Source organism: Dermacentor variabilis, chromosome 3 (genome assembly GCF_050947875.1).
Source record: "Dermacentor variabilis isolate Ectoservices chromosome 3, ASM5094787v1, whole genome shotgun sequence".
Classification (NCBI taxonomy): domain Eukaryota; kingdom Metazoa; phylum Arthropoda; class Arachnida; order Ixodida; family Ixodidae; genus Dermacentor; species Dermacentor variabilis.
This window is the reverse complement of record NC_134570.1, coordinates 135,233,716-135,256,503: the sequence shown is the minus strand read 5'-3', so window position 1 is coordinate 135,256,503 and position 22,788 is coordinate 135,233,716. Positions and strand designations below refer to the sequence as shown.

Genomic DNA, 22,788 nt, shown 5'->3' with positions numbered 1-22,788 from the left:
CAGTTGAGGGCAAGAAGGAACCCCTCAAAAGACGAGCACGTGAATGTACAATGGGCTAATGGTGACGCACACTGTCGTAGCGCTGCGCACGATCTCGTAGCACCCGGTCGTGGCGCTGCGCACGATCTCGTAGCACCTGGTCGTGGCGCTGCGCACGATCTCGTAGCACCTGGTCGTGGCGCTGCGCACGATCTCGTAGCACCCTGTCGTGGCGCTGCCGGTCGGACACAATGACTGGAACGAGATCCCTGCTTTGGCATCGCCTGTTTCGGGCACAATGACTGGAACGAGATCCCTGCTTTGGCATCGCCTGTTTCGGGCCCAATAACTGGAATGAGATCCCTGCTTTGGCATCGCCTGTTTCGGGCACAATGACTGGAATGCGAGGAGGATCCCTAGGCGGTCGCATCGCCGCAGACGCGCCTGGAAACACCTGGCGATGAGTGTTGCGGCGACGACGATCGGGCCAAAATGTCTGCCGCCCCGCCGCAGACGCGCCGGCAAAACCACGTGTCGCAGGCGAAACGCAACACCGGCAAACCCGCACTATGAAATGAACCGTCGAATCCATCGAGGGCGCGGTGAAAGCCAATGTTTGCATCGCCATGGTTGTCTTAGCTGTGAACCTTTTGACGTGTAATGTTCAGCTCGCAACTCTTACCTGTAATTCTTTAAAGTTATTTATGTAGAGCACTTGAAAAAAAACAGCGTCATTAGTCTTACCAGTCAGTATGCTGCAGGTAGGAAGGTACTACATGGGCAGCAGCGATTCTGGAATCAGCGGACGGTATCTTACTTCTCATGAGCTCTGGAAGTGGCGCTTATCATCATCATCATCATCATCATCATCATCATAATCTGCCTGTTTACGCCCACTGCAGGGCAAAGGCCTCTCCCATACTTCCCCAACCACCCTAGTCATGTACTAATTGTGGCCATGTTGTCCCTGAAAACTTCTTCCTGTCATCCGCCCCCCTAGCTTTCTGCCGCCCCTTGCTACGCTTCCCTTCCCTTGTAATCCAGTTCGTAACCCTTAATGACCGTCGGTTATCTTCAACCCTCATTACATGTCCTGCCCATGCCCATTTCTTTTTCTTGATTTCAACTAAGACGTCATTAAACCGTATTTGTTCCCTCACCCAATCTGCTCTTTTCTTATCCCTTAACGTTACACCCATCATTCTTCTTTCCATAGCTCGTTGCGTCGTCCTCAATTTAAGCAGAACCCTTTTCGTAAGCCTCCAGGTTTCTGCCCCATACGTGAGTACTGGTAAGACACAGCTGGTATAGACTTTTCTCTTGAGGGATAGTGGCAACCTGCTATTCATGATTTGAGAATGCCTGCCAAACGCACCCCATCCCTTTGTTATTCTTCTGGTTATTTCATTCACATCATCCGGATCAGTGGTCAATACCTGCCCTAAGTAGATGTATTGCCTTACCCCTTCCAGTGCCTCGCTACCTATCGTAAACTGCTGTTCTCATCGGGGACTGTTAAACATTACTTTAGTTTTCTGCAGATTAATTTTCAGACCCAACCTTCTGCTTTGCTTCTCCAGGTCATTGAGCATGCATTGCAATTGGTCTCCTGAGTTACTAAGCAAGGCAATATCATTAGCCTATAGCAAGTTGCTAAGGTATTCTCCATCAACTTTTATCCCATATTCTTCCCACTCCAAGTCTCTCAATACCTCCTGTAAACAGGCTGTGAATAGCATTGGAGAGATTTTATCTCCCTGTCTGATGCCTTTCATTATTGGGATTTTGTTGCTTTCTTTATGGCGGACTACGGTGGCTGTGGAGCCGCTATAGATATGTTTTAGTATTTTAACATATGGCTCATCTGCACCCTCATTCCGTAATGCCTCCATGATTGCTGAGGTTTCGACTGAATCAAACGCTTATTCGTAATCAATGTAAGCTATATATAAGGGTTGGTTGTAGTCCATACATTTCTCTATCACCTGAATGATAGTGTGAATATGGTCTATTGTTGAGTAGCCTTTACGGAATCCTGCCTGGTCCTTTGGTTGACAGAAGTCTAAGGTGTTCCTGATTCTATTTGCGATTACCTTAGTAAATACTTTGTAGGCAACGGACAGTAAGCTGATCGGCCTATAATTTTTCAAGTCTTTGGCGTCCGCTTTCTTATGGATTAGGATTATATTAGCGTTCTTACAAGATTCCAGTACCCTCGAGGTCATGAGGCATTGTGTAGATATGGTGGCCAGACTTTCTAGAACAATGTTCCCACCATCCTTCAACAAATCTGCTGTTACCTGGTCCTCCCCTGCTGACTTCCCCCTTTGCATAGCTCCCAATGCTTTCTTTACTTCTTTCGGCGTTACCTGTGGGATTTCGAATTCCTCTAGACTATTCTCTCTTCCATTATCGTCGTGGGTGCCACTGGTACTGTATAAATCTCTATAGAACTCCTCAGCCACTTGAACTATCTCATCCATATTAGTAATGATATTGCCGGCTTTGTCTCTTAACGCATACATCTGATTCTTGCCAATTTCTAGTTTCTTCTTCACTGCTTTTAGGCTTCCTCCGTTCCTGAGAGCATGTTCAATTCTATCCTTATTATACTTCCTTATGTAAGCTACCTTACGCTTCTTGACTAACTTGGAAAGTTCTGCCAGTTCTATTCTAGCTGTAGGGTTAGAGGCTTTCATACATTGACGTTTCTTGGTCAGATCTTCCGTCTCCTGCGATAGGTTACTGGTATCTTGTCTAACGGAGTTACCACCGACTTCTATTACACACTCCTTAATGATGCTCACAAGATTGTCGTTCATTCTTCAACGCTAAGGTCCTCTTCCTGAGTTAAAGCCGAATATCTGTTCTGTAGCTTGGTCTGGAATTCCTCTTTTTTCCCTCTTACCGCTAACTCATTGATTGGCTTCTTATGTGCCAGTTTCCTCCGTTCCCTCCTCAAGTCTAGGCTAATTCGAGTGCTTACCATCCTATGGTCACTGCAGCACACCCTGCCGAGGACGTCCACATCTTGTATGATGCCAGGGTTAGCGCAGAATATGAAGTCTATTTCATTTCTAGTCTCGCCATTTGGGCTCCCCCACGTCCACTTTCGGCTAACCCGCTTGCGGAAGAAGGTATTCATTATCCGTATATTACTCTGTTCTGCAAATTCTACTAACTCTCCCCGGCTATTCCTAGAGTCTATGCCATATTCCCCACTGACATGTCTGCAGCCTGCTTCTTGCCTACCTTGGCATTGAAGTCGCCCATCAGTATAGTGTATTTTGTTTTGACTTTACCCATCGCGGATTCCACGTCTTCATAAAAGCTTTCGAATTCCTGGTCATCATGACTGGATGTAGGGGCGTAGGCATGTACTACCTTCAATTTGTACGTCTTGTTAAGTTTCACAACAACACCTGCCACCCTCTCGCTAATTTTGTAGAATTCCTGTATGTTACCAGCTATATCCTTATTAATCAGGAATCCGACTCCTAGTTCTGCTCTCTCCGCTAAGCCTCGGTAGCACAGTACGTGCCCGCTTTTTAGCACTATATATGCTTCTTTTGCCCTCGTAACCTCACTGAGCCGTATTATATAAAATTTACTACCCTCTAATTCCTCTAATGACACTGCTAGACTCACCTCACTAGATAATGTTCTAACCTTAAACGTTGCCAGGTTCAGATTCCAATGGCGGCCTGGCACTTATAGAAGACGTCTATGCATATTTGGGGAATTTAAGTCTGGTCTATTGAGCAGTGTCTTCGCGTATATTGGAGTGAAGACAGCTTACCACTTGCCATGACATTCGGGAAGTGTTGCTGTAGGTATTTTAGACAAATGCCGGATGGTTTCACAGCTATTTGGAGGATACTAAAGTGATGCCTACAGAAGGGAAACGGCATGATCAAGCGCACTCGTCCGACTTTGTGGAAGCGAGGCTTAAGGTTCTAATTAGAAAAACCCAGACACAGAGCGTAATGATACCTTCGTCATTTCGGTACAAAATATGAGGGAGCATGACTTATGAGGATACGTATCAAACTTACTTAAGTGTGAGTGAGTGAGTGAAGCAACTTTGTTATGAATGCCTGCAGAACGGTTAGCCTTCCCCTGTTAGGGAGGCGTCACCGTGACGCGGCCATGACGTCTTCGCTGCGTGTGGCGCCTCTACTTCGGCCGCGGTCGCAATACTCCCTTTGGTCGACCGCACCTGCCCCTCTTTTGGGGTGGCAGCTTCCCTCCGGCTTCGCTCCGTTGTTGCCTTTCGAGGGCCGCCGAGATCTGCTGGACGGCCTGGGCTTGGACATTTTGATCATAGCACCTCGTTGCGGCCTCTAGCCGCGGCGGGATCGTTATTATCGTTGCAGCTTCGTACGGAGTCTTAGCAAAGTCCCAAAGGATGTGAGCTGCAGTGGCTCTTTCCTTTCGGCACACACAACACAGGTCACTTACATAAACACTTGGACGCACATGCCTTTGAACTTGATAACAAAATGAAGCGCCCAATACTTGAGCGATACATCTTATCCATAATCAACGAATTACCTAAATTTCACTAATTACCTTTTAACTAACTACCTTATGAACATGACATTTCGCTATTGTAACTAGCGAAATGTATCCGGTGAGCTTGCAAGGCACATCCATTTGGAAAGAATTTTGAGGGTGGCTCCCGTTTCCAGATATGCGCCATCAAGGTCGGAGTAAAAATACATTCTTGAAGTTGTTTTACAAAATAGCCATTTTATGAATTAAAGTACGAAAGTAAATGGGATGTCCAGATATTTTGTTGCACAGTTTTGGAATCAAAATCTCAGCATTGGTGTCATCCAGAAAATTTGTTTCAAGGAGACACGCCTTGGGAACGCACCGGCTACTACCCCCAAACAATATGTGGCATAAGGCACTTATATAAAAACCTATTTAGGGAGCTTTGGATAATTAGTCAAACATTCATTTCCATTTTTTTATTGTCCGCTTCTTTGAGTAATACAACTCACCTACTTCAACTATGCTAGTGCACCAGGTGATTTCTAAGATATTTGCATTATATTTTAAAAACACCCGACGATAAGAATGTGTATGTTTGTGTAACATTGAGGACAGTGTTTCGGCGTTTTCTTTCGCTGTTTTTCATTCGGGCCCTGTTGTAGGTAACACAGTTCAAAATCTTGACCACTTGCTGTCACATTGCCGAACTTTCCACAGTTGCCCCGGTGCAGTGCTGGGCAAGTTCCAGCTATTTATTCTCGCGCCAACCAAAATTATATTTTTGTTATTCCAGAAAGGTTGCGCATCAATTCGATATGAGACTCACAAAGTGCTGAAATTCATCTCAACCGCCGCTTCAGACTCGAATGTTCGTACTCTACATTTGGTGTTATGGGTTGTAGCGTGTATTTCTTTATTATTTGATTTCTTTTTCCTCTTGCCTTTCTCTCTTTTTTCTTCTCTTCAAGAAGGCAGTGTAGGTGTCCCTGTTAAAAGACAATTGCCAGCCCACTTCAGTTTCTCAATGTGTGGTGTTCGCGTGAGCGCCCATGAATAATATTAACAACATCATGATAATAAAAAAAAGTATTATGCTAAGCACAGCAGCATCAATGCTCACTTTTTAGCTGCCACTGTCGGAAATGACTGGCCTGTCATTTGAATGCGGCTTTTTTGAACAGCGGTGCCTGCCCCTTGAAAACTTCGTCATCGGCACAGCTCAATACTTCTTGCCGTAACGCTCCTTGTGGCGTTACTAGGGAGAGCATGCTTCTCATTGGCAAGTGTAACTGGCCATAGCTAGCCTGTTCATAACCAGCTCAACTGATGTAGTCAGATATTCAGTAAAAGTATCAGTGCGGTTTGTTACAGAGCTTTGATGCACGACCAACGTAATAGTGAGATAAAAAGGTATATAACTTGTTTCCAGCAAATGCGCCACTAAAAAAGCGCAAATGTACTGGTAGTGTGTGTTTGCGCTTTCGAAAGCCCACTTTGTATATACTTCGTGGCTACGTTGAAAACTTAGTGCTGCTCACAGACTCACATGAAGGAAAAGGCACGATGTTAACGTGTGCCTTTGCGTCTTCATCTGCAAGCTTCGCTACGTTTTCAGCATGAACCTATTACTGCTAGCTCTGTTCGCCCTATATACTTCTAAACTTAATACATAACGTGTCAAAAGCGAGAATAGGTAGCAAGCTGTTTTACTTGCACTTCAATGGTTCTCAGGTTATTGCTGTTGGCCCTTAAGGTCTACGCAAACGTAATGTGCTTAGCAATAATCGTCGCCCTCGACCAGATGACCACTACACGTGTAATGTTCTGCCCAGAATTTGCGACCTAGCAGCTAGATATTGCTGTAAAGCTGTGCAAGTGGTGCGGATCTTCGAAATTTGGCCGCAAACGTCAATGCCATCAGTAACTGTGACATTTTGATCGAAGGCAGCCACGCATCTAGGAACACGTCATGTCCAAAGATGATTAAAAAATCTATCATACATACTGAGATGCTTAGACGACTTCAAGTGAGCGACCTTCATAATACATTTGACGCTTTCGTTTAATTTTCGTGCTGATGTGAAAGCAGGTTCCATGTTCAGTGTGCCTGCGAACTTCCTTTTTACTCGGTGGCGTTTGCAAAATGTCAATGCGATCATTCGCTTTCTTCTGCGGGTGACGCGCTCACTATGCCACTGTACGTCATCTTTGTGACGTCACGACCTTTGCAGCTAGTGTTACAAACTTTAAGAAAAAAAAACAGTATAAAGAAGACGCACGCAGAAAACATACAAGAAGTCGCTAAAGAGGCTGTATGTTTCCTCTGTAAGTCTGTTCTTGGCTGGTTTTTTTCCTAAACACAATACACCAACTAGCCCAGCAACGTGTTTTACTGGTTACGAGTGCGTTGCTATATGCTGGCTGGGCAAACAGCAAATATTTCAATGCTCCATTGACCACTTCTTCGTGTAAACTCAAGTTGAAACTCTTGCAAATAGGTTGCTGATCTGCCGGAATGACATCATATTCGATGACTGAGCTCAGAGCACTTTCCGTGGGCCGCTGAAATGTACTTATCGATAAGCCCGAGCAATCTTACCCAATCAATCCTCACCATCCGCCACCTTTTTTGCCTCCTGCCTGTCTGCACTTACTACAAAGGGCACACGGGCAATGGTTTGCTTGAATGGCAATAAGCAACGCGATTTAAATTTGTATTCTGAACAAATTGAACTCAATGAGATCGCTGATGACCACTTTAAGGGTTAGTGTTGTGTTCTCCTTTGAATGACGACTGCGGATGAGTACACGAAAACATATAGCATCAAACAAGCATCGTCTCGTATTGGCAGTGAAGTACCGTCTTGATCAGAGAGATGAACTTCTGACAACACCCAGTAACTGTAAAACAGTCACCGCGAAAGAATAGACAATGTTCGCTTGTCGTTACAGCTTTTGTCCAACAGAGCCGAAATGGAATTAGAGATGCAAGGTAGAGAAAACATTATTCACTTTAGAACTAGTGTCATAATCTTTGTTAAATATCAGCGATTATTCCGTTCCTCAAATCGGAATTCGACCTGGAGGATCTCAATGCGAGCACAATTTGTCTTCTGTACGCGCAAGCCACGTCTTCTTCGTTAGCTACCATCTTGCCTGTTGTGACCTCCACTAAATACACCTGAAAGCAACACCACACTCAAAGGTCTAGATACACAAAAACCGACAGAAGTCGCGTAACGAAAAATACGCGGTGCCCTATGTGCCTTTTATGCCGAGGCTTCCGGCCGAATCTCGGCAGCGCTATTTAGGAATGTTTTTTGGTGTGTGTTTTGCTTTGCAAATTGGCAACAGTGCAGTTGGTAAAGCTGAGGCGGCCCGTTGACGACCCGGTAATCAAAATGACAGCTACCATCTTTGGCCCAATGGAAACGACAGATAACACCAAACGAAAATAGAGGTCCTAAGGGTTACTTCAATAGATACATAAAAAAAACTCTCGATAATGAGTAGGGCAACCGTATCGAAGCATGAGCGCAGGAACACGTATAGAAAATTCCGCAACGAAACGCTGCGGACCAGCATCTCGTGCAGCAGTGAGCTTTACGGATGACCATATCACTGGCTGATGATAATGATGATGATGGCGACGACGACATTGCTCACTGTTCGCCGCGTTCCGCTAACCCGCGGTGGTTGCTCAGTGGCTGTGGTGTTGGGCTGCTGAGCACGAGGTCACGGGATCGAATCCCGGCCACGGCGGCCACATTTCAATGGGGGCGAAATACGAAAACACCCGTGTACTTAGATTTAGGTGCACGTTAAAAAAACCTCAGGTAGGCGAAATTTCCCGGGCACTCCACTACCGTGTGCCTCATAGTCAGAAAGTGGTTTTCGCACGTAAAACCCCATAATTTAATTTTAATTTAACGAGTAGGTGTTCTATCAGCTATCTCTGTAGCGTTAAAGCTCTGACATTAGTTATCGTTGGACATGAATAAGGAAGTTCACGCGTCACTTTATTTGCGTTGCTGCCGGCGTGGTAGGTGCTAGGGTAGAAGTGCCAGGTTGTGGAACATGTCGATAGAACTGACAACCAGGTTAGTTGGTAATGATTCGTTACAAGACGGTGGCGCATGAGAAGACAATGACAAAGAACAAAAATTAGTCGGACACAACGAACCCGTTAGAATTTGTGCGAAGCGAAGCCAGCGTTAGGCACGTAATGAAAAGCTATACGTTTGCGCGTTTATCGCGTAAAGGAAATTCGTGCGCGCACGCTCACTCGCGTACTCGTGCTACAGAGTGTGAGAAATCCTACGTAGGCTTGTGCTGCATTGTTTTTTTCCTATTTGTCTTAAGTATACATAGTGACAATGGTCCCCTGTTGTTGGTGTACGCCCAAAATAGGGGAATCATATTCATCTCAAAGGAGTTAATATGAAATTACAGCATGCTCTTCAAATTGGAAATGAAAGCTAGCTGAATGCATTAAGTACACCTGTGCAGTTGAATACCAGGAGATACATCTGCCGTGAGTTCCCTCGCATAGTTAAGTTGTACATAGCCTTGGTGGAATACCCATTTTATATATATATATATATATAAATTATATATATATATATATATATATATATATATATATATATATATATATATATATGTGTGTGTGTGTGTGTGTGTGTGTGTGTGTGTGTGTGTGTGTGTGTGTGTGTGTTTGTGTGTGTGTGCGTGTGTCGCTTACGCCTTTCCTAGTCATAATATTAATTATAATATGATAATTAGATCAAAATTGTCAATGAGAAAATTGTAGAGCAACATGAAAGATTCCCACTACAGCCTTCTGTTGCTCAGTACGTGCTACATAAAAATTCAGCAGAGACACATAAGACTGCCTACATGTGGGAATGCAAAAGCAATATATTCGCTTATGTGAAATGGTTTAGATAGATGTTTTCCAGATGCATTAAAATTCTTTCTGCTGAATCCGTGGGCGTGCTTGCGTATACATTGGTCACAGGCTGGAAACGTTGGGACAGTTTAGCTCCAGAACGATTAATATTATTTTATGACTAATTGTAGGTCGGTCGTGACTATGTCGTCTTCTGTTGTGTTCCCTTGCGTCGTCTCCTGATACGTCCTCACCTGCGGGTCCTTACAACCCGCATAGGCAGCCAGGGCCTTACGGAGGAAAATCTGGGGAAGACGTCGGTGAATGGCTGACGCATTACGAAAGGATGAGCAAGAGCAACAAATAGGACTCGAAACCACAACTTATTAATGCAGTGCTCTCGCTAACTCACACGCTGCTCAAGCGCCTGGTATGAAAATTATGTGGTCACCCTGACAACCTGGAACACTAGCGTTCCAGAAATCAGAAACTGTTCCGATGACATCACTGCCATGAAACAGCATGCCAAGCTCACAATCGCCTAAAAGCCTGGGCATTTTGGTGAGATGTGCCCCGCGCGTACTGATGAGATCACTAGAGTGTTTAAATAGGGGAACCCATGTTTGTCAGAAGACAAAGTTGGCCGTCTACTCAAGGGAATTACAGAGGATGTCTATAATGCCATCGCCGGCAAGGATAACTTGAACTCGGTTTCTGACTTCATACGACATTTCCTAACGTTTTAAACATTGAAGATTCACCGAATAATGACACAGTTTGGTCGGTTGACCGACGTAACTACGGTGGCAATCGTTGGCGTGAGCTCGTCGTCGGGTCTTGCCTCAACGGTACGCCAAATCGTTCGTGAAAAGCTACTCCAATGCCAAGTTCCTTCATCCTCACCACGTTTCCCGAGTACCTCCCGGCGCACTCCTACCTGGCAGTCGGGGAACGCCACGGACGGCGACAAACATGCGGAAAATCCACGTGTAATGGCATCATTGTCGGCGAGGTCCGACTACCAACTGCGCTCTCGCTTCACCCGCCAATACCGACGACCCTCAAGTGGTTACGATACAGAGACCGGTGTTGGTATTCTCCGTATAAGAGCCGCGCAAGCATCGATTTCCACCTCCCCCTATGTGTTATCGCTGTGGTGCACCAGGCCCCATCGCACGGTTCGGCGGACCCCGACAGTCACCTCGGTACGAGTTGTACGCCCTCAGTGCTATGACGGACTCCTGAATGCTCGGTTGCGGACCCACGTGACATCGAGCAGTGGTTCCTGGTAGTGAAACTTGAAGAATTCCTCACCCACCTGTTACTGGAGACTGACGCCACCACCTGAGCATCGGACACGCCGTAACCCATCGCCACAGGAACGCTCACCGCCGCCACCACCGGAAAACTAATAATCGCGGCCGATGGGGGTGCGCTCGCTGAAAATTTTCTATTCGGAGATATACATCCTCCCGTTTTTATATTAACGAAGAAGGTCTACATACTTGTTGATGGGGTGCCTACAAAATGCATTCGTGGACACGGGTGCCAATATTTCTGTAATGAGTCTTGTATTTCAGGTAGTGAGTCTTGTATTCAGTAATCGGCCTTGGCAGCAGCGACATTGCTCGCGCAACAGCTCACGCATCTCTCTCTGCTTGTACAGGCTATCTTGTTAAGTAAGATATTCTCAGAAGACCACCCGAATTTGGCTGCACCAACTGCACTTGTCATCAAGGAAGCTATCTTGGCCAGCAAGATCTTCACAGAAGACCACCAGGTGGTGTTCACTTGTCCCGGCATCGCTACTTAAAGGCCTACTTCATCTCCTGTCCACCAGCCTTGGCAGTAGCAGTAGTGCTCGCGCACAAGCTCACGCATTCCTTTCTGCTGGTACAGGCTATCTTGTTAAGCAAGATCTCCTCAGAAGACCACCCGAACTTGACTGGACCAACTGCACGTGTCATCAAAGAAGCTATCTTGTGAAGCAAGATCTTCACGAAGATCACCAGGCGGTGCTCGCTTGACCCGGCATCGCTACTTAAAGGCCATCTTTATCTGCTGTCGACCAGTCTTGGCAGCAGCGGCAGTACTCGCGCACCAGCTCACGCATTCCTTTCTACTGGTACAGGCTATCTTGTTAAGCAGGACCTTCTCAGAAGACGAGCAAAATTTGGGTGGGCCAGTTGCACGTGCCATCAAGGAAGCTATTTTATCAAACAAGACTTCATGAAGACCATCAGGCGGTGCTCGCTTGTCCCGGCATCGCTACTTAAAGGCCATCTTCATCTGCTGTCGACCTGTCTTGGCAGCAGCGGCAGTGCTCCCGCACCCGCTGACGTATTCCTTTCTGCTTGTACAGGTTGGTTATGACAGCTTCTACCGTTTTCTTTGTTATCCTGTTACTATCACTGCTGCCAAGAAATGTATTATAGCTACTTGTGTCCTTGCATTAAGTTTTTAGTGTTTTTAGTATAGCGCTGTTAGATATGCCCAGCTGTGCTGAACTCACTAAGAGAATTGATGAACTGGAGTCAAGACTTCTTAATGAATCGGATCATATAAATGATCGCATTTTTGACAGGATTATAGATAACATGAACACATCTGGAGTTGGCGCGCTGAAGATAAAGAATCACGTGGACATCCTTGAGTCCAGCTTAATGTTTCTGAATAATCTGGTTGACAAGCTGCGCAGTTAAAAGGCCTCATTTGTGACAGAAAACAAAGCCCTGAAAACGGGAAACTGTTCCCATTCCCGAAAGGTCTCCGAGCTCGAGATGTATTCTCGCATGAAAAACACCGATATCAGGGGTATCCCCTGTACTCAGGGCGAGGACTGTGTTGCAGATTTTGAAACAGTGGGCAGGAAAATTGGATATCCCGTGACTTCCTCTGATATCGATGTTGTTCATCGAGTCTCTACTAAAGATTAGGGTAAGAAAAACCTAATTGCTAGATTCTGTTCTCGAACGAAAAAAAAAGAAACTTTACCAGCAAGGCACGAAAGTCAAGGCTCTGCCTGAATGACATCGGCAAATAGGACAACAACATTCCTATATTTGTGTATGACCACTTGACACCGCAAAATAAGGCACTAAGCAGTGGAGCTAAAGAAAGCAACAACTGGAAGCCCTTGCGGAGGGATAATTGTCAAATTAAGGCTAGAAAGACTAATGAGAGCCGTGTTTGTCGCATTGCTGATGAGTCTGACCTTTCTTGTTTCGACTAACTGCCTCTATTCTGACTTATATGTCATTACCATCCACCAAGGATTCTTAACTGTCAACTTCTGCGCTTAATAAATTCATGTCGCACGACTACTATTTAATTATTCACTTCACTGCTTGAACTCTCCGCAAGTACCTTGATGATTTTCAGCGCCTGTTTTCCACACTTAACAATACCTTTTCAATAATATGCGTGTCTTAAACCGGGTTTAGTAATGATGACAAGGACATATTCTGTTTTAGTTCATACACTTCTGAGTATTCTCACAGAGAGACGAATAATCACGGCGGTTCAGCTATATTTGTCTCATCTTACATTCCATATAAATGACAGCCTGACTTGGAGTTGAATATTACTAAATATGAATCTGTGTTTGTTGAATTTGATTCCCCCGTCTTCAGCATAGGCAATAGGAACCTAGTGTTTGACTCCAATTATGGCTCACCTTCCTTTAGTTACTACCTTCTGTAGTGCGCTTAATCAAACCATGGAAACATATCATGCACTAATTGTAACGCAATGATCATGGGCGATATCAACATTAACCTCATACATACCAATTCATCTAATTCTTCTAGTTATTCAAGCATCTTTCATAGCTTTGGATATGAAAGTTTAATCCTAACATGGCCGATGGCACCTTAATTTATCACGCATTATCGAGCTTAACACGTCAGAGAATGACAGAAAGCTGAGCCAGTTGGTAAGGATTCATTATGTAAAAAAGACGTGAGGCATGCAGACCGGACACAAGACTAGAGAAGTGGACAACACGAAAGCCGACTATCCACTGAAGGGAGCACTGAGGCGAAAAAGGGAAAAAAGACACAAAACTCGTCTGCGCAAACTCAGGGAATGGTATCACCACGTGTCAGTCGGGTACATGTGCCGGTCTACGTGAGATAACTGTTAAGGCTCCACTCTTGTGTCCTGTCTGCACGCCTCACCTCTCTTTTTTTTTTGCATAATGAACACATCCACCTGATGCTGGCATTGTTACCATCAATATTACTAATCCCTATCCTATCGTTATTCGCCTGCGCAATCAATCAGCCTTATCTGACACGTCATTCTACAAAGTTGTACTTGCTAGCCCAACTAAAACTGACTTGTCGGAAGCTGTATCATGTAATGAACCTCAAAAAGCTTTCTAGCAGTTTGTAAGTACACTGTCATCGCACTTCAACTCCCCTCTCATAAAATAAAATGCAAGAAAGGTATCATCGCCCCAAAATCCATGGCTTATAGATGGCCTTCTGAAAGCAAAGCGGTCTCACAAAAATTTGTATAAGAACAAAGAAGCAACCTTTCCAATACTAAACTAATTGCCCGGTTCAAAAAGTTTCTAACTCACTTTCTGCACAGCTCAGAAGTGCGAAGAGCAATTATAACGAACAGACAATTATAGAACGTGGCAGTAACACTAGGAAAACGTGGAAAGTAGTTAACACCTTTTTAATTCGTAACTCTCAGAACGTCATTTCGAGACTCGTTCACAATGACATGGTATACATTATTCGGCTTGATATTTCAAATGTCTTTCATGATACTTTCTTCAATAACACTTCTGATTCAGCTTCAAGCTGTAACCTGTCCTTTAAACGCTCACCTCACTCATTTTTCCTTTTTCCAACAACACCTGATGAAGTAATTTGAGTAATTAAAACCCTTAAAGCCACTAGTGCTGGCCTAGATAATATTAACTCTTACTACGCTAAAATGATAGCGCAACATATCGCTAACGTGCTCAGCGCTATCTATAATCTGATTTTTAAAACCAGTGTTTCATGCGCGTGAGCTCAAACGCGGTCGAGTCATTCCCGTTTTTAAAAAAGGTGATCACACGCTTACACAGAATTATAGACCCATTTGGTTTCTTCCATTTTTTAATAGCGTTAATGAAAACTTACCGAAAGTGTCTGAAAATAATTAGATAAATTTAGTATTCTTTCATCTTATCAGTTTGGCTTTCGTTCTGGTTTTTCAACTAATCTAGCACTTAAATTTCTCACTGATTATCTCAAAACGCGATTGATGAAGGTAAATTTGCAGCCTCGATATTTGACCTATCCAAGGCCCTTCGACACAACTAATAAGACAAGTCTTTGTGCTAAACTTAAAGCCATTGCAATAACTGGCCCGCCAACACTTCTAATCCGAAGTTACTTACAACATAAAAAACAATTCGTTAACACTTCTGGGTACTGCTCTATAGAAGCTACTAGTATAATTGGTGTGCAACAGGGGTTCATATTAGGTTCTCTACTTTTTCTAATTTATAATATTGATCTGCCTAGTCGCCTTTCCTCATCGAAGTGTATTCTGTACGCTGATGATACTACTATATTTAGTTCTAACAATCGTATATCAACGCTAAAACGTCAGCTAAACGAAGATCTCGTGAACATTTCCACACGGTGCGAACATAACAAGCTGCAGATTAACCATAATAAGACCAATTTTGTCGCCTTTGCCTCCCATCAACAATCACCTAATCACTGCAGTGGATCATTGCACCTATTTAGGTGTGGAATATGATTGCCATCTTAAATTTCACCGTCACATAGCTAATGTGAAAAAGAAAATGGCATGCGGAATACGCGTTTTAATCAAAGCACGACCATATTTTTCATTTTCTACTCACACGTCGCTTTATTGTGCTTTTGTTCATTCTCATATTAACTACAACATTGAATCACGGGGAAACATAACAGTCACCTAAGTTCGTTGCAAGTCATTAAGAATCGAGCTATTCGGCTAATGACATTTTCACCTCCTGACATTAGCGCAAATCAACTGTTATATGCACATAATATTTTGAATGTGACTGATCTTGGTAAATATAAACTGGCCATATATATTTTTTCGGCAATATTTTGAATGTGACTGATCTTGTTAAATATAAACTGGCCATATATATTTTTACGGCACTAAACAATTACATTACAGTGACCAGCATACCAAGGACATCCATTACTAATATAAATAATAATATATTTGCAGGAAATCTGAACTTCATTTTAGCCTTCGTTCGTAGCAACTATGATAAGCAGTCGTTACACTTTTCCGCTTTATCGCTGTCGAATTCATTGCCATTCCCTTTAAAATTGTTCAAAGCTCACAGATTTCGTACGGAAGTTAAGCATATTCTTTTAGCTTCCTCCGACTTTACCATTTGAATGTAGTATGTGTTGAATTTTTAACTTTCACTTTGTTTCACTATTTGCCCCCCCAAATGTTCTTTACTTTCTTTTCTTAAGCTATTTTTGTAGTTTCACCTTTTATCGACTACTCTGAAGCCTTGTCATCGTTTAATACATTAATCTGCTTATTTTCATGTTCATTTATGCCTTGTCTCCTAAAACCTTTATTATCGTAAAATTACATGTTGACATTGTTGTGTGTATTATTACATCTAGTCATCATGCACAGGAGTTCCCATTTCAGTTTCTAACTACGGCACCTCCTTCTGCATATACTTATAATGTAACTATCCCCATTTTTCTCATGAATAAAACTGATTCTGATTTAAAAGAGCACTACGCTACAGAGTGATGTTACGGCAAGATCGAAGTTCTTCAAGTTATTTGGAGTGGGTAGCGAATCATTACGTCTCGTTGGTGTGTGCACTGTCGACGTATCATTATGCAGTCGACGTTTTACTACCGAAATCGTAACTACAGCCCCGTGCGCGCATGACGTAATTTTAGGCATTGACTTTTTGAAGCAGTGTGATGCTAGAGCTGACGGTCGAACTGGGGAGTTATTGTGTGGCAGCATTCCATCCGGGCTTCTGGAGAACAACAGCCTCTGCCACGAAAGTACCTTTCACTCTCTGTGGAAGCACCATAGTGCCAGTGTTCTCAATTGTCTGCGTTTCAGTGGCTTGTGTGATAACTACACACGCTATGCTTGATGCCACTGTGGAGCCCATTCGTTCGACTTGTAGGAAAAAATAACATCGTGATTACTCACTGTCTAGTGCCAGGGGAGCATGGGCGTGTGCGTTTGTGGATTATGAATTACTCCCTAGAGCCAGGGATACTACTTGGCAGCCTGAAACTTGCCGCCTTCCGAAAAGCCGCGCATTTGACAGTTGCTTCACCGACGGATTCAGATTCACCAAGTAAGGTGGGAAACCTTAGATCTACAGACTACTGTGTTCTTCGCATGGTCAACAAGTCATTCAGTGCCAGTAAGCCGAGTGCCTTGGCCGATGTTCTGTCAAAGCGCCTTCGATTCCTTCTTCTCGCACACGTCGCAGTATCGAGACAGGTATGGCGCATCCGATTAGACAAAAGCCTTACCGATTTCCCCAGCAGAACGCAAAATACTAGATGAGCAAGTTCGCGAAATTCTTCAAAAAAAAAGCAGTTCAGGAGTCGTGCAGCCCTTTGGCGGCGCCAGTGATACTCGCTAAAAAGAAAGACAGAACATGAAGATTTTGTGAGGTTATCGATGCCTAAATTCGGTCACAAAAAGGACGCATATCCAATTTCGCGGGTTGGCGACGCGATTGGCTGCCTCGATTCAGCCTCATATTTTTCTTCAGATGATTTGCGCATTGGATATTGGCAGATACCGATGTATACGGCGGACAAAGACAAAACGCAATTCGTCACACCAGACGGAGTTCCTTGTAGTTGCATTCGGCCTTGGCAATGCCGCCGCAACCTTCGAACACCTTAAGGGGGCAATTCTGCGCTGCCTGAAGTGGGTGAACTGCATATGCTACCTTGAGGACGCAGTGATTTTTGGTCGCACAGTAACTGAACACACTAAGCGCCCCAATGTTGTCCTCAGCTGTATAGAGAACGCTGGGCGCATTCTGAACTGAAAGAAGTGTCATTTCGGAGAGCGGCAAGCAATGATATTTGGTCACCTTGTGCATAAGCGCGCCATCCAACCTGATCCACAGAAGAGTGAAGCCGTCAAAGCGTTTCAAGCACCATTGGTCTGTGAAGGAGCTGCGCACTTTCTTGGGTCTGTGCTCTTACTTTCGCCACTTTATTCACCAGTTTGATGACGTTGCTTATCCATTTGCATGTCTTGTACGAAAGGATGCGCCCTTAGATTAGACAGCTGAGTGGGAGGCCTCTTTTTCACAAATTAAACTTATTTTGGCGTCACAACCTATTCTACGACACTTTGACTTTTCCTCACTAAAAAAAAATTCTAGGGGTGCTAGTGGTGTGGGCAATGGTTCTGTACTGGTCCAACGCATCGATGACAGAGAAAACGTTATTTTTTACGTCAGCCGCTCGTTAAGCAAGCAACAGCGTAGTTATACCGTGACGGAACAGGAATTTCCTGCGGTAACCTTCGCACTTTAGAGGTTTCACTCGTACTTGTATCGCTGGTACTTCACAATTGTCACGGACCCCCACTCACTCTCTTGGCTTGAGAACTTGCGTGATCTATTTGGTCGACTTGCGCAGTGGGCCCTTAGACATGACGAGTATGATTTCACTGTATCGCACAAGAACAGCCGGCACCATGTTGACGCTGACTGCCTTCCAAGGATGCCACTTGTTTCCACGGACCTCTACGCTGATAATTTCGACCGCTACGTCGTTTCCCTGGCATCTGCGTTTCTCGACAGCTGTGCATTCAAGGTTGAGTAGATGAAGAACCCGAGTTTACCGCTGTGCTTTTCCGCTACGTATAATTCTACACTAGCACCCCATTTTTGTGTTCACGATGGTTAATGTACATGTGGAACGAAACTACAACAGATGCACCCCTGCTGTTAGTGGTTTCAGAGACTCCAACTACGGCCACTTGGGATCAGTGAGGACTCTGGGCTAAAGAACGCTTTTTTTGGCCGAAAATCCGTCAGGCTACCAAACAATACATTGCCAGCTGCATGGCGTCTCAGCGTCATAAACATCCCAACAAAGCTCCTACCCGTCACCCTCAGCCTCTGCTGCCTCCAAGCTTTCATTTTGAGCAGGTTGGCATTGACCTTCTGGGCCCTTTTGTACGATCCTACGTGGGTAACCGCTGTATAGTCGCATACGTTGACTACAATACTCATTACTGCGAGACGGCAGCCATACCCTCCGCCATTGCTGCAGTGGTCTCTCTTGTCGCACTACATCACCGTCCGGCATGAGCAGCCTTGAGTGATAATCACCGACTGTGGCCGCCAGTTCATCATCATCATCATCATCATCATCATCATATGTACTTTAATTTTCGTCCGAGCGAGGGGAGACTGGGACTAAAGGCCCGAAGGCCTGAGAGAGGTCCCAGACCCGACGGTTACAAAGTTACAAAATCGGTACAAAGAAATACACATATAACGTACATACATTTCGCACAAGTGATCATAATTTCAGTAACAAAAATGATTACAATATTTGTTCGTTAGAACCAGTAAGCCGCATAAACATTAGCATAAATTCTATCAGTATGCACTCTTTGTTACGTCATACATGCCTACACACAGATGCCGCAACCATTAGAAGCACCCAACTCGGAAACGGCTGAAGAAGTTGCGATAGAGCTCCCTTGCGTGGGAACGGAAGCAAATTTCATAATTAGCGATAGCAAAACGGCCATCGGGAATTTCGGAAAGGAGAGGATCTCGCCGGAAGCGGCAAGGGTTCTGGCCAGTAGACGGCTGAACAGAAAAATTAGCCTAATCTGGACACCTGCACACACGTCCGTTCCTGGCAACAAGGCGGCCCACGAGTTAGCCCGAGCTCTCTACTTCCGGGTGGCTGCAGAACCGCCCGACTGTGGGAACATGGACGAGCGTCTGCAAAATTATACGGAGATGGTCGAAAATTATGGGCTACGGAGGAGACTGGTGCCACCACCGGATAAAAGTCTAAACAATAGAGAGGCAGTCGCATGGCGGCGCCTGCAAGCTGGGAACTTCGTAAACCCGGTCTGGGCATACCATGTTATGCATGATAGAGAAAACGATGAGTGCAAACACTGTGGGGCGAGATCGACCCTCGATCACATAATCTGGGAATGCGCTAGCTCACCAGGGGCTAAAGCAAACATAAATTGTAGAGAGACCTGGGAAGCCCTGCTGCGGAGCGAGGACCCTACTCCACAGCAACACGCCATCCGCCTGGCGGAAGAAGCCGCTAAGAGTCAAGACCTCTTGCTTCTAATCGCGGAGGTTCCGGCCCCCATCTCCAAGGCCTATGTGCCGGGGACGGGGAGTAGGGGCCTCCTTATCCGGCGGTACAATAAAGTTGCTATCATCATCATCATCATCATCATCACACGGATGCAATAAAATGAAAATGTTAATAACTAGTGAAAGCAAATGTCATCGGCGAGTAATAATGCATTAAGCTGTCTTTTGTAGGAGCTTTCTGAAGCTCCAAAGTTTAACAGTTCTCCTACCTTGTTTACTATTGCTGTCGACTGATATATGAATGTTTGTTTACCATAATTTGTTCTTGTTTTCGGTAGGTGTCTGGTATTCTGGCGCAGCGAATAACGAGGTATTTCATCGTTGTCTATTTTGGTGAATAATTTTTGTTTTTCTATTGCAATCAGAAGTTTCTTATAATATATTTTGTCTGCTCGAAGAAGAGAGTAGCCTTGAAATAATGGAGCTGTTTCAAGGTCTACAAAATGGCTATGGTAATTGCAGCATATACGAAGGATTCGTTTCTGTGAAAGAATTAATTTGTTGTAGTTTGTTTTTGAAGTTTTACCCCAAACCAGGACCCCGTAGCAGAGTTTAGAGTAAAGGAAAGTATTATATAACTGTTGTTTGAGCCAAAGCGGAATCAGCTGGGTTATCCTGTTAATGATACCGACAGATTTAGAAAGGTCATTGCATAGCATCCTTAAGTGCGAACTCCAAGATAAATGTTCGTCAAACCAAACGCCTAAAAATTTTTGTTCTTGGACATGGTTAATTGCTGTACCATTGTAATTAATGTTAATGTAATTGGGTATGTTTTTGTCACGAGCCCTGAATAAGATGTATGTTGTTTTTGCAGTTTGGGTGCACTCACCCAAACTAATAAGCGATTTACATACGCTTTAACACTGACAGAAAGTTCAGAAGTGTCACTGGATGTAAAAAACACGTTGGTATTATCGGCATACATTGTAAAGTCAGGTGAGTCGGGTATTCGTACAATATGATTTGCATAAATTAAGAACACTAGTGGGCCAAGTTTTGAGCCCTGAGGTACACCCTGTTTTATAGGTAAAATGTCAGAGGTAATAGAATTTATCTGAACAAATTGGCTTCGATTCGTTAGGTAACTTCTTATTAAATCATTAGCGACGCCGCGTATTCCGTAGATTTCTAGTTTATGGAATAATATTTTATGATCGATCGAGTCGAAAGCCTTCCGCAAATCTAGAAAAAGGCCAAGTGTAACCTTCTGTTTTTCGATGTTCTCAAATATTTTATCCTTGATATCTATAAAGGCTTGCCCTGCTGACTTATTCTTTTGGAAACCATATTGGTATTTTGAGATTACGCTGCGTTTAGTCAAGAAAGACCACAGCCTGTCAACCACTATGCTTTCTAAAAGCTTTGAAAATATATTTAAGACCGAGGTCTCTAATTTGAGACTTGTTTATGGATTGGTGTTATGCGAGCGGTTTTTAACGCATCTGGAAACATTCCTCAAGATATTGACAAATTAACAATATAAGCTAGAATGACACTTATTTCGCTTGAGAGATATTAGATCAGCTCCGGTTGAATTCCATCGGGTCCGGCCGAGGCTGTGCTCTTCATTTTGTGTATGAGATTTTGCATCTCAATGCTATCTGTGGGTTGTAGAAAAATGGAGCTGGTCACCAGTGGGATGTCGATTGCATGAACCACTCTTCTTTCGCCTCCCCTCGATGTACATGAACCAGCCTGAACGAAATGTTCGTTCATGCTCGTCAGTTGACTTTGTGCAGTAATGGTGTCTGGGACGTGATACTCGACTTTCTCCTTTGTTATATTATTCACTGCGTTCCATATCAGTTTCGGTTCGTTACGTATGCTGGAAAACAGTTGTAGATAGTAATCTTGTTGAGCTTTCTTCGGTTTGCTTTGTAGGTGATTTCTCAACTTTTTCAATGTCACCAACTGTTCTTCATCTCGTGTTTTTATGAAAAGGTGGTACATCGCATTTTTCTTTTTCATGTCATTATACAAATGATGGTTTATCCAAGGTTTTCGTACTTTCTTATTTCTGCTACGTTCATATCGTAGGGGGAAAGCCGATTGATAAGAAGTTTGTATGCTGGAAAGAAAAATGTTGAAAGCTGCGTTAACATCACCTTCATTGTAGACCGCCTGCCAGTCTAGAGCTACAATTAATTCCCAAAAGTGTTGTAACGAAAAATTATTTATTATTCGACGATGACAAGGTGCCCGGGTAGCGCCAATGTTAGTGGAATTGGTAAAGGAAAATAGGGGTAAATGGTCACTTATATCACTTATAAGAACACCGGCAAGTACTTCATCTTCATTTAAGTTTGTAACAAAGATGTCAGTCAATGTGGCACTATTCTCTGTTACTCTGGTTGGTAACTTAATGTGGTTTGTGCAGGCGTGGCAAGCTAGAATTGATTTCCGATGCCATGCCCACGTGTCATGTGAGCTCATGTCTATGTTTATATCTCCCATGATTATCACAGGTTTATTGTAAGAACAGGCGTGCAATAGCAACGCATATAAAAATTGCAACATATTTCTTTCTAGCCAGAAGGAGGTCTATATATTACCGATGTCATGGTCTTTCCTGTATATATAGCAAGGAATTCTACGTGTTCAGTAATTACAGAGAATTCCTCCACTGCGGTAAAATGTAATCTCTCTTTTATGTGCATAGCTACACCACCTCCCATTTGATTTATTCTAGTTATGCGCTGCGAATTCACCGCAGATATTGTGCAAGTACTGCACTTGCGTCCTTCCGACATTGGACGCCATACTATGACCAAATCAATGGCCTTACAGAGCGTGCCAACCGAACGCTTACCAACATTATTGCAATGAATGTCGCGTCGGACCAAAAGAATCGCGATGGTATTCTACCATTTACGACGTATCATTTCAAAACTGCGAGACACGAGACGACTTGCAGCAGCCCACTCTTTCTTCTTTATGCACGCCCGCCTCGTTGTACTCAAGACAGCGTCCTCCCTTTGTCGACTACTGACAGACATTCTATAGCTGAAACACTCTCGTGCCGAAC

At 44.0% G+C, this 22,788-nt stretch overlaps 1 protein-coding gene across 1 annotated transcript in view; it reads left to right on the top strand.

The window, feature by feature from the left end:
* LOC142574206 (uncharacterized) overlaps nucleotides 1-22,788 on the top strand; it is a 120,747-nt gene that overhangs the window by 19,316 nt on the left and 78,643 nt on the right. The gene's annotated exons all lie outside the window — the stretch shown is intronic.